Source organism: Pinus tabuliformis, chromosome J (assembly GCF_031772625.1).
Source record: "Pinus tabuliformis cultivar Carrire ecotype Pingquan chromosome J, CPIR1, whole genome shotgun sequence".
Lineage (NCBI taxonomy): Eukaryota > Viridiplantae > Streptophyta > Pinopsida > Pinales > Pinaceae > Pinus > Pinus tabuliformis.
The window spans coordinates 583511438-583526494 of NC_142295.1; positions in this window are offsets into that span (position 1 = coordinate 583511438).

Below are 15057 nucleotides of genomic sequence, written 5' to 3' on the forward strand. Positions count from 1 at the left end.
ACCATGAAATTACAACATAAGAAATCTACCTCTTTTTTATGTAGTTGAAATTATTTTCTCTTGAATGTTAGAGCAAAAGTATTAACGAAACTATCAAGATATTCTCATTAATTATCATGCCAAAATAGTGTCGTTTAAATATATAAAACTCTTCATAATTTTATATAAATTTTTCTATAGTAGAAATATAATATTTTTTTATGTTTCATGCCCAGTGTAAGAAAAAGTCATGGAAACATAGATGTTTCAATTCCATTGAACTTGAATTTTATCATTCTTCTATTTTATTCCCAATAAGGTTTTAAAAGAACTCGAGACTTTTCTTGGATGAAGTTTCTTTTCTACAAACCATTCCATAACATTGCATTACATATATACTTTTCAAGTGAAATAGTGATTGAAAATTTGTTGAATTTTAGATATCACAAATGGCATGTTGATTAGGTCCCTTTGTCATTTGAAATGCTAAAGAATATGATGATTCCCTCAAACAAGAAGTTGATGTTGAATAATATTCTAAATAATGATGACTTGTCTCCAATAATTTCTCCAAATAGAGTCAATGTTTCATACCTTCACAAAAAATTTTGAACTGACTTTGATATATATTTTAATTGGGAACAAACTATGTTCTTAGATGGTGTTGCAAAGAAAGTTTCTAATTTTATAAGAAATTCTAATCCAAAGGTGTTCTTGTTAGTAATTTAGATGGGAACATTTTTTTCAACATCTTCATTGTTAGAAAAAGCTTACTTTCTTTTAAGATGACTTTATGCCATCCAATTGAATATGAAAATTCCAATCCTTTTAAAGTGATTATTCAAGGAATAGTTGGTACTGGAAAGCCTCACTTATTCCATTAGAGAAAATTTCAACCTAAAAGTGCCTATGAAATATTCATCCACTTAATAGCAATCAAAATCCTTTAAATTTAAAAAGAAGTGCATGTAAATATTTTGGAGGGAAAATAAAAAGACTACCTTTTTTAATTGTATTTTTGGCTTATCTCCTTATAGATTTACTCAAATTTCAAGTGTAGATGCTCATTGGATGTAGAATTAAATTTTGCATCCAACAAATACCCATTATGCATACTTTTGAGAGGACCTACATTGATAAAAATTGAGGATACATTAAATAATACATAATGTTACTAATTGGATATGGAATTCAATTTCATATCAAATGTGTGTCTACGCATGAAATATGAGTAAATCTATAAGAAGATAAGCCAAAAATAAAATTAAAAAATAGTTTTTTTCTTTTCCCTCCAAAATTCATAACTCTTATTTTATTATTTGCCTATTATTGTATTATTTTTTCTTAGGAGACCACTTTTAGGCTTAAATTTCCTGTAATGATTATATTTATCAAGCTCTTTCTAATTGTAGAAATTAGCGTGTAGATTGAAAATTGCTTATGAAATTTACTAAATCACAAGACTTGAAGCTACTCTACTAATCTGCGGAAGTTAATTCACCAACTAGAATAGAAATCATATAAATGAAAAAGGAAACATCACACATGCACAATGTTTTATCTAGGGGAAATAAACTACTCAAAACCCCTTCCTATATATATTTCATTAACCAAATAATAGAGATGAAATATATATGCTTTCTCAAGCTTGAGCACACCCTACAAGTGTATAGTCTATCCCTCTACCTGACCGACTGACCCTCGCTAACACTTAGCCAATTTTCAAGCCCTCCAAGCTCCTATTTCCTTGTGTTATTCCTCTAGGAAATTGGCCCCTATTATTTAGGAATTTCCCACTATTGAGTTGTGCAATTACTCTAGATCCTCCCTCTGACTACATGCACCACCAGTACACATGGAATATGCTACAACTAATAGTGCACATCCTTGGAAGCTCCATCTCAAATGCATAACTAGAATTCTCTACATGCAACAATTATTTTGGGTTGATTGATCAGTTAACTAGTTGATCACTGAGTGTGGTTGAAGTTCCACTTCCACAACTTGAACTCCACTAGTTCTTCTGACAGTTAGAACTAGTTTAACTAAAAATAACTCAAATTAACTGAAATAGATTGCTACAAACTAGCAATCATACTAAACTAAACTCAAGCTTACCCAACTCGAATTAATTGTCTGACAAGTGCCATGTCAACTTAGTTAACTACCTCCAAGATTTCTGCTGAAATAGAATTTTGAATTTTCTCTACTTTGAATAAGGAAAAGTCAAACTGGGATTTTCTTGCTACATTTTCAACACTCCCTCTCAACAAGAAAGGGATTATCAGCCACCCCTATCTTACACCTGTGGAACTCGAACTTCCCTCTTAACAAGGACTTTGTCAAAATATCAACATCTTACTCCTCTATCGGAATATACTACAACAACATAATCTACCTTTGCACACAATCCCGTAAATGGTGATATTGGATATCAATACGCTTGGATCAATAGTGAAAAACATGATTTTTAGAGAGTTTGATGAAACTATGATTGTTGAATTTAAGCTTTTGTGATCCATATCAAGTTTTTGAGAATATTTTTTAGTGGAGATCACATTATAATACTTTTGTCGACGCGTTTCGAACCAACGAGTGTGGTTCATCATCAGGACAAGTTGAAGAATCAAATCATGGTTGTATGTTAAATAGGGAGAGCAGATCTTCCAACGACTGAATTTGACTAGGAAACGATGTCGACGCGTTAGTTCGAAATGCGTTGACAAAAGTATTATAATGTGACCTCCGCCGATGAAATATTCTTAGAAACTATGATTATCACTAAAATAACAGATGGATCCATCATCTGACCAAACAATCCAATAATTATCTTTATCATGATTCAGATCACCTCACATGTTGCTTGACTTGCAACCATGTATTCTACTTTTGCCAAGATGAGTGCTACAGATTCTTTGCTTCCCACTGTACCAAGAAACCACTGTGGACCCAACGCTGAAAATTCCACTTGATGTACTCTTCCGATCTGATGGAATTCCCACCCAATCTGCATCGGTGAAGCCACACAACTTTACTCCCTATGTCCGCCTGTACCAAAGACCAAACTAGGTAGTGCCTTTGAGGTATTGTAGAACATGCTTATATTTCCTCGAAAACATTTTGATTGGTCTAACCATAGCTTGGCTGAGTTGGTTGACTTCAAAGCACATATCTAGTCGTGTGTTCACAAGATACATGAGGGAACCCATTAATTTCCAGCAAACAGTCACATCCACTTCCTCACTTGAAGTGACATCCTCTTTCCTCTAGTTGGTCACTAGAGGAGTCTCTGTGGGTTTGCACCTATCCATGCAAAACCTCTGAAGTACTCGTTGGCATACTTTCCCTGAGAGACAAATAGTTTCCCATCACCTTTCCATAATTCCAATCCGAGGAAGTAGTGCATGAGGACCATTTCCTTAATCTCAAACTCTCTTGCAAGGTCCTCCTTGCAAGATCTAATCAACTACTCATCACTAGTTAAAATCAAGTCATTATCATATAAAACAATAATCAACAGTTTACCTTCTAACAAAATATCATAGAGGTTTTCATTTGCTTCACTTTTGGTGAAGCCCAAAATGGTGAGTAGCTATTGATACCGGTGTTCGAAGGATAAGGTGCTTGCTTGAGACCATACAACACTCGCTTGAATCTACACACATGAGACTTGATCAAAAGTCTCAAAGCATTTTGGTTGCTTGATATACACCTGCTCCTCAATAAATCCATTGAGGAATGTTGTTATCACATCCATCTGGTGGATCTTCCACCCCATCTGTGTAGCCAGAGCCAGGATTGACCTAATGAATGAGTACCTTGCTACAAGAGAAAATATCTCCTCATAGTCAATCCCCTCAACCTAAGAGTACCCATTGCCCACAAATTTGGCCTTGTACTTTTCTATGCTTCCATCTACCGCATGCTTCACCTTGTAGATCCATCTCTAACCCATAATTGATTTGTCTGCTGGTCTTAGGACCACTTTCAAAACATTGTTCTTTACAATCGATATGTATTCCTCCACCATTGCATCAACCCATACTGGTTTCTCTACTGCTTCCTCAGTGTACTTATATGGTGATCTTCTCTTCCTACGTTGATTTAAAGTAGCACCCACATTCTCCCTTTCAACCTGAACAAGTCTCTCAGTTTCTCTGGTCGTTTTCCTGCCTTCTCTGGATGGTTTTTCTTGAGTGGACATCTCCACTTTCTGCTCCTCAACTTGTGGCTGCTCCACAACATCTTGAGCCTCCTCCTTTGGAGCTAAAAGATCCTCCTCTAGTGGGATCTGAAGCTCCATCTCAAGAGAGCACCACATGCCTTTGTCTTCATCAAATTTTACATCCCTTCACACAACTTTCATTCTGAGGGATGGAAAATACACACAGTAGTTGTGGGGAGTTTCTATGTAACCCACAAATACCTCCAACTTTGTTGTTAGCTCTAGCTTCTTCCTTGATTATGTGGACACATGGTAGTAGGAAAAGGCTAAAAAAATCTTGAAGTGTGACACATTCGGCTTTCTCCCTGAGAAAGCCTCCACTGGTGTAATCATGCCAAGAATCCAATGAGGATCCCTATTTTTCAAATAGAACATTGTGTTGCATGCTTCAACCCACAGGTGTATAGGTAGCCTTTGTTCATGCAACATTTCCCTCGCTACTCTCATAATGTCGCAGTTCTTCCTCTCAACCATCCCATTCTATTGTGGTTTGTGGGGTGTTTCCAACTCTCGTTGAATGCCTTCTTTTGCATAAAAAATTTTAAACTCATTCGACACATACTCACCTCGATTATCTCTCGTAAGATCCTTCACCTTCTTGGCTGTTTCTTTCTCAACAAGTGCTTTGAATTCTATGAACTTGGAGAAATTCTCATCCTTCTTCTGCATGAAGGAGATCCAACACTTTTATGATAATTCATCAATAAATATGACAAAATATTTGTGTCTGGTAGTGGCGATTGTTAAGAAAGGTCCACAAACATTAGATTGGATTCTTTCAAGGATTGAATGTGCCCTGTTGTCCCGATCATGGAAAGTGGCTTTGTGTACTTCCCTAAGGTACACCCTTTGCATGTATCCTGCTGCTCTAGTGCTCCTTTGGGGAGGCATGTGGTTATCTGTTGCATGATCCTCAAATCATCGTGATGAAAATGGTGAAGTATTTTATGCCAAAGTTCACAGATATCACGTCTTTGCGCATTCTCTTCCTTTGTGCTCAATGAAGCACAATCCTAAACATCTATCTTGTAGAGTTTCTTCACAGGAACCCTGATATTCTTCACCTATCTCATGGCTATGTTTATGTTGTAGGGAAAACCCAACACCCCCCATTTTTGACTTATTTACTTCAAATAATGGGGACCCTTTCCATTAATTTTTGGCTAAGTCGCATTTTTTATATTTTCTTTTGTTTAAGTGTCCTACAATTTTTTTATTTTTGCATTTTCATCGGATTTATATTTTGATCACTTCATTCATTTTGAATTTTCGCTAGCTTTCCATCGGTACTTGTTTCATTTCATTTGGTTACACGATTTTCAAATGGTGTTCATCCGAAGTTCGATAATTTTTACCACTTGGGTTAAAAATTGTACAAAATGTATATTATTTTAATTTTGGTAATTAAATTAGTAATTCATTGTAAATATTAATCCCTCGTTAGTTTTTACTAATTTCTTAATTTTTAAACTAATGGACCTACAAAATGACCCAGCCAAATTGTAGAATAGTTAAAAAATGTGTTTTCAGGATCTTGGTAATTTATTCCAGTTTCTAATTCTAAAAGAAATTACCAAACCTAAAATCTCAAAATTACAAAGTGGTTGTAGTTCATTTTGTAGAATTTTTAATTTCACTCCAAGTGGACCCCACTTCACCTCACCTCCTTCCTTTTGAAATAAAACTTCCGATTTTTGAAACTCCGAAATAAAACTTCCGATTTTTTCAAACTCTGAAATAAAAGTTCTGATTTTTGAAACCTTTGATTTTACAAATCTTCGAAGTTCCGATATAGAAACATCGATGTATCGAAGTTTTTTTTATACACGCTTTTTAAAATTACAATCTGCAAAAAAAACACCTCTTATTTTATGTTGCTCCTATTTTTATTTATCATATGATTCGTTTGACCTCCTTATAACTCCTGACCTTCATCCACCCTGCATCAGGGTGAATTCACTCTCCCTCCTCCTTATCTCTCCACCTCATCCTCCACTCCACCTCCTTATCGCTCCACCTCACGCTTACCTCACCGTCCCTCCTCCATTAGCCCTCATGCCCACGTTTATGGGTTGATTTGTGTTTGAGTTGATTTATATATGAATTAATTTGTATATGAAGTGATTTGTATTATAACGTTTGTTTTTGTTATGAGTTTTGAGTAAAATGCTTTTTTGTATATATATTATATTTATATTATAATACATTATATTATAATAATAATTTTAATATAATTATATTATATTTTAATTAAATTTTTTATTTTATTTTAATTTTTAATGAATTATATTTTGTTTATAATTAATTTGTAATTAATTAATTTAATTTTATAATTACAATTAAATTTGTATTAATTAAGAAATTATTAAAATTTAATTTAGGATTAAATTTTAATTAAAAAAAATTTATTCTTAGTTTAGGTAACAAATTTACCATAACTGTAGCAGTTTTGATGCTTCAACTTTGGAAGCTCATAAGTTGAATTTTACTTGGACAAATGAGGCCCAAGATGGCTCGTTGGATAGATAAAATAATGGAGAATATTTCTAAAGTGGTTTCATAATTAAGCATAAGATAAAGCTCCGAATTTTTAAACAAAATTAATTTTATGAGTTTAATATTTTGCATTTTCATTTGCTCATAGCCTCTACTGAACACAGATCCATTCATCGATGTTCTCCTTGACAAATTAGATCTTTACAGGAATCATTGAAAATGTTAGATTTTTATTTATTTATTTGTTTAATTAAGTTTTGATTGGAGATATTTTATGTCCAGATTTGATATTTTAATTTTAATTTGTATTTTAATTAAATTTTGATCGGTTTTGACAGAAAAACAATTGAAAGAGATGAGGAGAAACATATTTCAATCAATGGGATTACTCTAGCAATAGAATAAAAAGAATTTGGACCAATGAAAATTGTTGGTACAAAATTGCTCTTCAACAACTCTCTTATTTGGAATTCATTTGGTAAATTATAAACATTAGTTTGTAGAATGAGCAAAGGGCTTCTCTTCTTCAATTTTGTAATGCTTAAAGCACTATTATAATAGGTATTCGAGGCTATAGGTAAAGAGAGGATTAATCTCAAATCCAAGGATTAGTGGGATTTTTCTTTTTCATTCTGAACTATGTATGCAGAGCAGAGCTTGCACTATTATAGCTCTTGTTTTAACAACAGAAGTTCAAGCATTGTAAAGGACCATTGGAGATCAGATCTAGAGAAATGGTTTCAATAAATTGGTATTTAAAATATTATTGTTTTAATACTGGTTTCATTTTATAATAGAAAAAATGTGTCATTTTCATTCATGTTTGTGCACTATTGTCGATATGAGTAATTTGTCTCAATAATCTATTGTTATTTATCTCTGCTCTTATGTGCTGAACTACAATTTCTGAGCAGCTATTTACTTAGAAATCAATATTTTAATTCTGAGTTAACAAATAGTAATATTTTGTGAACTATTTCCTTATTTTTTTGTTTAATCATTCAAGTTATTGATTTAATAATCATCATCATTTTGTGAACTACTTCCTAAATGTTGTTGATTAATTATTTCTGTTAATAAATTTATGAACATAAAGTGTTTTCTATTCATAATATCAGTTAGTTGAACTATTTCATTAGCTTGATATTCATTTTAAGCCAAACATATTTAAATCCCAAATCATTTAAATATTTTTCTCTCGGTTGGGTTATCTATAAATCTTCCTAATCGAGACACGCTTAGGATTTATTTCCCTTTTTATTTCACTTTAGGATTATTTAACATTTAGATTTAATTCTACATTCCTAGAAGTCCTCTTATTAAAGAGGCAAAATTCAGTTGTGGCTTGGCTAAGCCCCAGATCATCTTAAGGATCACTTTCTTGCTTGATCAACAAGAGGGTTGATCTGATGTCCCTTTTCTATTGGTAGTTGAAAGTAATATTTTAAGTCAGTGGAGATAGAAAGAAGGTAACTTGACCTAATTTAACTAGTCGAAACCATCATTTCAACAGAAAATGAGTTTCTCTAAGTTCTCAACTAGGTGGTCTCCCTCATAATGTTGTAGGCAGAGATTTTCAAGCCTTCAACATTTTTGGCACTAGAAGGAGAGCCTGAAGACTTCTTGTCTTTCATAGATTTTGTATTTTAAATTTTTATTTTAATAACAATGGTTCCTCTCAAACTTCCCATATGGAGTTGTATCTTTAGATGTGCATCTTCCAATACTCCACCAGAAGTAGTATGACTCTTATCTGAGCTAAAGTTTAAAGGTAAGAGAAATGTTTCTGCATTTAATCATACTTTACAATTCATTCAAAAATTTACAAATTCTAATTTTCAAGGAATTGATGAATGTATTTTATACAAGATTTTTACTCTTATATTCTCAAGAAAAGCCAAAAGATGGTGTCAATCTCTTCCAATTGCCTCAATTCATAGATGGGATCAATTTATTGCAATTTCCTTTGTGAGTTTCACAATTATGACTACGAACAGGTATATGATGAAATTGAATATATACGAAGGTTCGAAAATGATTATTTTATTGATTTTACCATTAGATTTCATTTAAATTGTTTGAGATTTAAAATTGAAAATAAACATTCGGAAGATGAATTATTAGATTGGTTTGGATATATTTACTCTCTTCTTCTCATTCACAATCCATGTGGAATTATTACAAGCTTTGATCTATCTTCTTCTAATTCTATTAACATAATTGAAAAATCTAATACAGATGTACATACCAATTATGATGAATTCGCCTCTACCATGTACGATCAATTCCTTCATTTAGTGCACACTTCATATAGTAGTAATAATGATCAGGATTCACCTTCATATGTCAGTGAATCTCAATCACAAAACTTGGAAAATTTTACTATTCAAATGCAAGAAGATACTAGCAACAATCTTGGAGGAAAAATTTGCTTGAAATCAGAAAATCACTGTGAATTAAATTTAGAAAATCAGATTATAGATCAGCAAGTACAGGCAAAAATTCAAGTTTTCAATAATATGCAATCTACCACAGAAATTTCTGAATTTGATCATGTTGATCAAGTACAAAATTTAGGGCAGCCAAACAATATTCTTCAAGAAATCACAGTTAGTCAATTGAATGATCTTAAATTTGAAATTTGTATTGAAGAAAATACAAACAAAGAATATTTCATATTCATTTCTTCAAATTCACATTTTTCCCTTTATCCCAATATTTTTGTTGATAGTAATTTTCCTTCTCATTGCATGAATATTGTTCTAGAAAGCAGAGACGCTGATCCAAATAAATTCCCTATTAGTTTTTAATAGGATAAAGAATTATTTATTGATCATTCTTCCAATATTGATGAACCTAAGCTTAATTATCCTTATTATTTTGATTTATCATATGGGAATGAAGAAAATTTCAATGAAATTCGTGAAGTTATTTATGATAATTGTTCTGACATTGAGGATGTTGATTTGTCTTCTTCTTAATTGAATCCTCAAGATCAAAGATCAATCATATGGGGGAATGAAGAACACTCTAACTCAGAAATTGCTCCAACTAATTCTCATTCTCAAGCAAAAAATGATCTTCATGATTTCAACATTCAATAGTCTTTTCCAATTCACAATTCATATGCTCAGCAAGCTCTTACACTTGTCCTTGGTCCAAAATCATTTCCTCTTCCACAAGTCAATGTCAATGATCCTTCATATTTTATTATTTTGGCCAATGCTTGTGAAGGGGAAATTGTTTTAAATCAATCCCAATAGTGTTGTAACAATAATGTAAATTATGAGTTGATTTTATTATTTTTCTTACATCTATTTTGGTTGTTTTCAAATTCTTTTTTCTTTTCATTTCTCAGTTTTTAGATATCTTATGTTGGCATATTGAGCAATTCAATATTGAACACTCGATTAATGCATTACATAAAAGGGAAGATGAAGTTTCTAATCATAATCATGAAAATCAAAAGTTATTTCTCTTCCAATTACAATTGATGTCCATCTCTTATCACTTGCTTGTTTCTTCTCAAAAGAAGTGCCTACAAGAGAGTATATTTTCACAATATGACCAGCAATCTAATTCAATTAATATCTTCCTTTGAATTTATCATATTTCCATCCATATTTCGTAAACCCATTTGAAATACATTTGGAAAGTTTTCCTACATGGAAGATTATTAATAATTTAACATATGCACATAAGGCTGACAAATTTTTGTAAGCCATTGAATCTAAAAATTCATATCCATAATCTGGCTTGTTCTCTTCTCTTTTAAACCTCTCCCAATCATTAATATAAATCCATCCAAATTTCTATGATCCAATTGAAAATCACCTAGAAAAGACATTTCAAGAGAAGTTGATTGTAAATGAGTTCCTTCCTGTAAATATATTAAAAATAAATGTACATTCTGCATTCAGATTTAGTTCAGGGAGTTTAATTATATTTTTATTTTTGTTACTAATGTTTGATCTATACATACATGCAGGAAATAAAATGCTTGCATGGTTACATTGGAAATACTACTATACCTAGTCATGTTTCCTTCCATTCAATTAGAAATAGGAATGGAATAATTTAGACTAAATTCTTTTTATGTTTACATTTATTTCATCATTTCATATTTTTAATAAGCAAGTAATGAATCCAAGTTTTTCTTGGCATCCTTTTTCATTTTCTGGCAAAGTGGCTTAGAACATATCACAAACTCTTATGTAGTCATATTATAAACACTTATGAATCACTTGATTGTCTTATTTTTGTAAAACTTCATTACATTGATCATGTATGAAGAAATTCCAAAGAATTTCTATGGCTTGGAAATCTTCGATTCACGAGTTTCTCTAAAAAGCTCACTTTCACCAATCTTGTCTTCCGATGTAAATTTGAAGTGGATGAAAATTGAAAATTCATTACTTAGCATTTTAGATTTAATAAGTAGATGATCTTGAACATATGTGAATTTTGAGAAAAATATGGGAGAATTTGAAGATTCATGAGGTAAACTTACAGTCAATATTCTTCCAGGTATGCATTTTAAAGTTTCATCTTCATCTATTGTTAGTTTCTCTTTTTCATAGGTTACTTCTTATTTTTGTTTTCTTTCTTTTGCAGGTCTTCATTTACTTGATTTTGGAGATTTGAGATAAGTAAGAAGCCAACCATTTCTAGATTTCCAACATGTTCAGGGAAGTATTTGTTGTTTCTTTAGAATTTGAGGATTCTTTAATTTTTCTTATATTCATTAAAACCCTGATAGGCCTTTAATACAGTATCAGAAGATTCATATCAAAGCATTATAATATTGTAACTCTCCTCATTCGAAAGTTCCAATAAAATTATTCTCTAATCTAATATTTCTGCTAATTAATATAACTATTAAAGGGGTTTTTATTAAAAGGGCAAGTTGAGCTAAGCGCTTCTTTATGAATATAATAATAAATGGAGACGTCACCTGTAAGCAAGCAAGAAGCACCCAGCCAGGAAGGGAGTGATGAAAGAGTATTCCATACCTTACCTTCTGACTGATTCTGGTCTTTTCCGGTCATTTCATGACGATCGGTAATGTTAAGGTCGGCCGGGTTTTCTTCCTGCAAAGCCCAATTTATGAAATCAAAATGCGTTATATTGCTAGTTTGGCGATCGAGATTAGGAATTTTCATTTTGGAATTGAAAGTGGAAAAAAAGGGTGAGCCTGTCGAACTCTCGACCTATGGGAGAGGTACGTTAAGTGACTTTTTTAGTTACTTATTTGAGAGGGGCCACCCAATAAGTCAAATGAAAAGAATCTTGGCCAAATCATCCCTCACATAAAGAATCGTACCAGAATCTCGTATATAGAGAGAATTTGAAAACATGCTTCTTCAGCCGTCATTACGCTTTAGGCTCTCATAATCGATCCATACCTAATATTGTATACAAAGAGATATCTCATTATATATGTCATTATGCATTCATTCATTATATATGTCATTACGCTCCTACCTACAAGCCCTCTAACCTGCCAAGCAATCTAACCTGCCAAGCCGAGCCAAGCCATTCTCTTTCCACCTTCCTTCCATCTGTCTGTAATGAAGTATTTGATCCACGACTTCCAATGCATGGGCCAATGCCTGCCTACCTACCTCTAAGTCACGTGTAAGGGCTTCAAGTCCAGGCTTGCTTTCCTTTCCTGCCAAAATGAAATGAGGAGATCAGCCAGCAACTCCATAGACAATATGTTGGCAATCTCCTCTATCCCAGGTCGACCAATCATTGTGGGTGGGAGAGAGAGTTCTTGAAGTTGAGGTAGGTCTACGATCATGGTCGGAAATCTTCTACTACGGGGCTAATGATTTTCTATCAGCACCTCGCCCGTAGTTTACCTTGAATAATAAGTAGACCGAGTTTATATTGAACCAACATCCAGCATATGGACTAGGCCCATAAAATCATGGGAATGAATGATCGAACTTTGAACTATATGCACCTACTATATCCGCCAACGACGGACCAATGACCTATATACCATTAAACGACAACCACCTAGCTACTGAACACTTCGACCTCTCAAGGACTGCTTTGGTAGGTTCTATTTGGTAAGGGGCTCAGCCTTATGCTACTGACCGGGGTGTAACATATGGTGCCGGAGGAAAGGGAAGGGCTGATCGACAGGGATAGGGGTATCCCAACATAGAAGAATGCCGCTACGGATTCCACCTACAGATTCCTGTTCGCATACTCACCGGCCGTACCCCAGCCCAGAACTTTCCTAAACTACGATGGTCTCCGCGTCGGGGTCCTAGTGATCAGCAGGATTCAGATTGCTTCCACCCACTGCACGCCTAAAAAGACCCCATGCGAACCACCGACCGAGCTCAGTCACGCATGCTCATACTAGGGTTACCGCGGATGGGTCAACTTGAAATGCGTTTACGGCGACATAATCAACGGCGGGGGTGAATTACTTCCCAACGATCAAATCAAATAGAAACAGGAAGTGTCATCGCGATAAGTAAACGAGCGGGTACGGGTGAAAGGATGGACTGCTTTTTAGCTGCATCTGGGTAACCTTTAGCTCCATCAGCGTCAGTTGCACCAGCTTCTTTAGTCGTTGTGTCTCCGCCTAGCTGTATCAGCTTCCGTCGTTGCTTCCGGTTAAACTCCCCGCGCATCTCGAGCTGCAGGAACCGGATCCGCACCTATCTATACTACCTTCGCTTCTTCCTCTGCTCACTCTGCTACTGATGGATTTGGATATGAAACTGGAACAACAGGCTATGACAAAGGCCTTAATCCCCTTTGTTTAGAGATGCTCGAGAATCTCAATTATGGTAAAGAAAGGCTCTCTATCAATGCCCCGGGAAAGGAAAGAGGAATCGCAATTAATAATATACGGGCGGAAATCATTCTCAACTGAGCAATCCCGAGAACCTTTTCAAAGTTGAGTCTATTACTGTGGTATTTCTAAATACTAAGGGTATTTCTATTTCCAAATGATAGAACCGAGTAGCTTCTGGAAATGGGACTAGGAGCTCTGGTTCTTCGGCTGAATAAACAATGGGAACTGTATATGCTTCAGGTGGATCTACTGCTGGAATGCTTGCTCATGCTGATGCTACTGAAACCGGTGCATAGGCTCAGTACACTCAATCTCGAATGGGTAGTGATGCCAATGATGGCGGTTCAACTTCAATGGTGGATTATGGGTAAACTGGGTCAAGGTAAACTACTACTACTTATGCACCGTGGTGGGACTTTGACTAGGTTAGCTGTTGGATCATTCACCGGTTAGCCTGTTCCGATTTCTTTACCAGGCGTTCCTAGACCTGTTCCGGCTTCTTGGACATTAGGGTAGTTCGGCTTTATGTATTTCCCAGCGTGTTCCGGGGTTTGGTACATTCCCCTTGTTCCGACTTTTAGGACACCTCTAGTCTATCCTGGCCTGTTTCGGGGTTTTGCGCATACTACTTTTTTCCAACATTTCAACAACCCCGCTCCTAATCAAGTAGACCCTACCAACCCGAATTAGGCGGGAACATCCCGATCAGAATCTGGTGGAACAACCCAATCTGAATCCTGAGGATCTGCCCTATCAGAATGATACGGAACTACCTGATCAGAACTAGTCTAACAAAACCCCCGGTCATAGTTACAATAGTGGAAAACACCGAGCCACCTTCAGGAGTCAGGAGTATCGTTGAGTTCTGAGCCAATCCTTTCGCGGTACAGTTCGTCCAATTCCAATCCTCTTTAGAACTCTTGGCTTGCCTTGGTCTTCTAGCCAAGTATTGGTATCAGCGTGGTAGGGCTCATTGGCTTGTGAGTGGTAGGGCTCAGCTCATCTAAGCCAAGTATGGGATGGGTAGTATTGGTAGATAGGAAGGAAAGCCCAGTGCGTAAGCGGTTGCATTTGACCTAATTTCAATGCCAACTAATATGTTAGGGAATGAGTGGTCGAACTTATGAAGGAAGGAAGGGAAGGACTGGGCTGGTCTTTCTGGTCGATGGGCAATACCGTTTCGGGGGGCTCGCTTTGCTCATCATGCATATTCTTTATATATGTCATTATGCATTCATTCTTTTGACTACGTTCCCTCTCACCTACCTATGTTGATTCTTGATTGAAGCGATCGAGCTATTCCCGTATGAGGGAATGGTGTATCAGCGGCGGAGGTTTTTCAAGATTTCGATGGCGGCCCGGTGGTTCTTCACGTTTCATTTTACTTATTGGGTGGCCCCTCTCAAATAAGTAACTAAAAAAGTCATGCTTACGCATCCTCTCCTTATCAGTCGAGCCCTGTCGGACCTCTCCCGGTGGTCGAGCATGCTTTCGCCTCCTCTCCTTTCACAGTTGAGCCTGCTTATGCATGATGGCG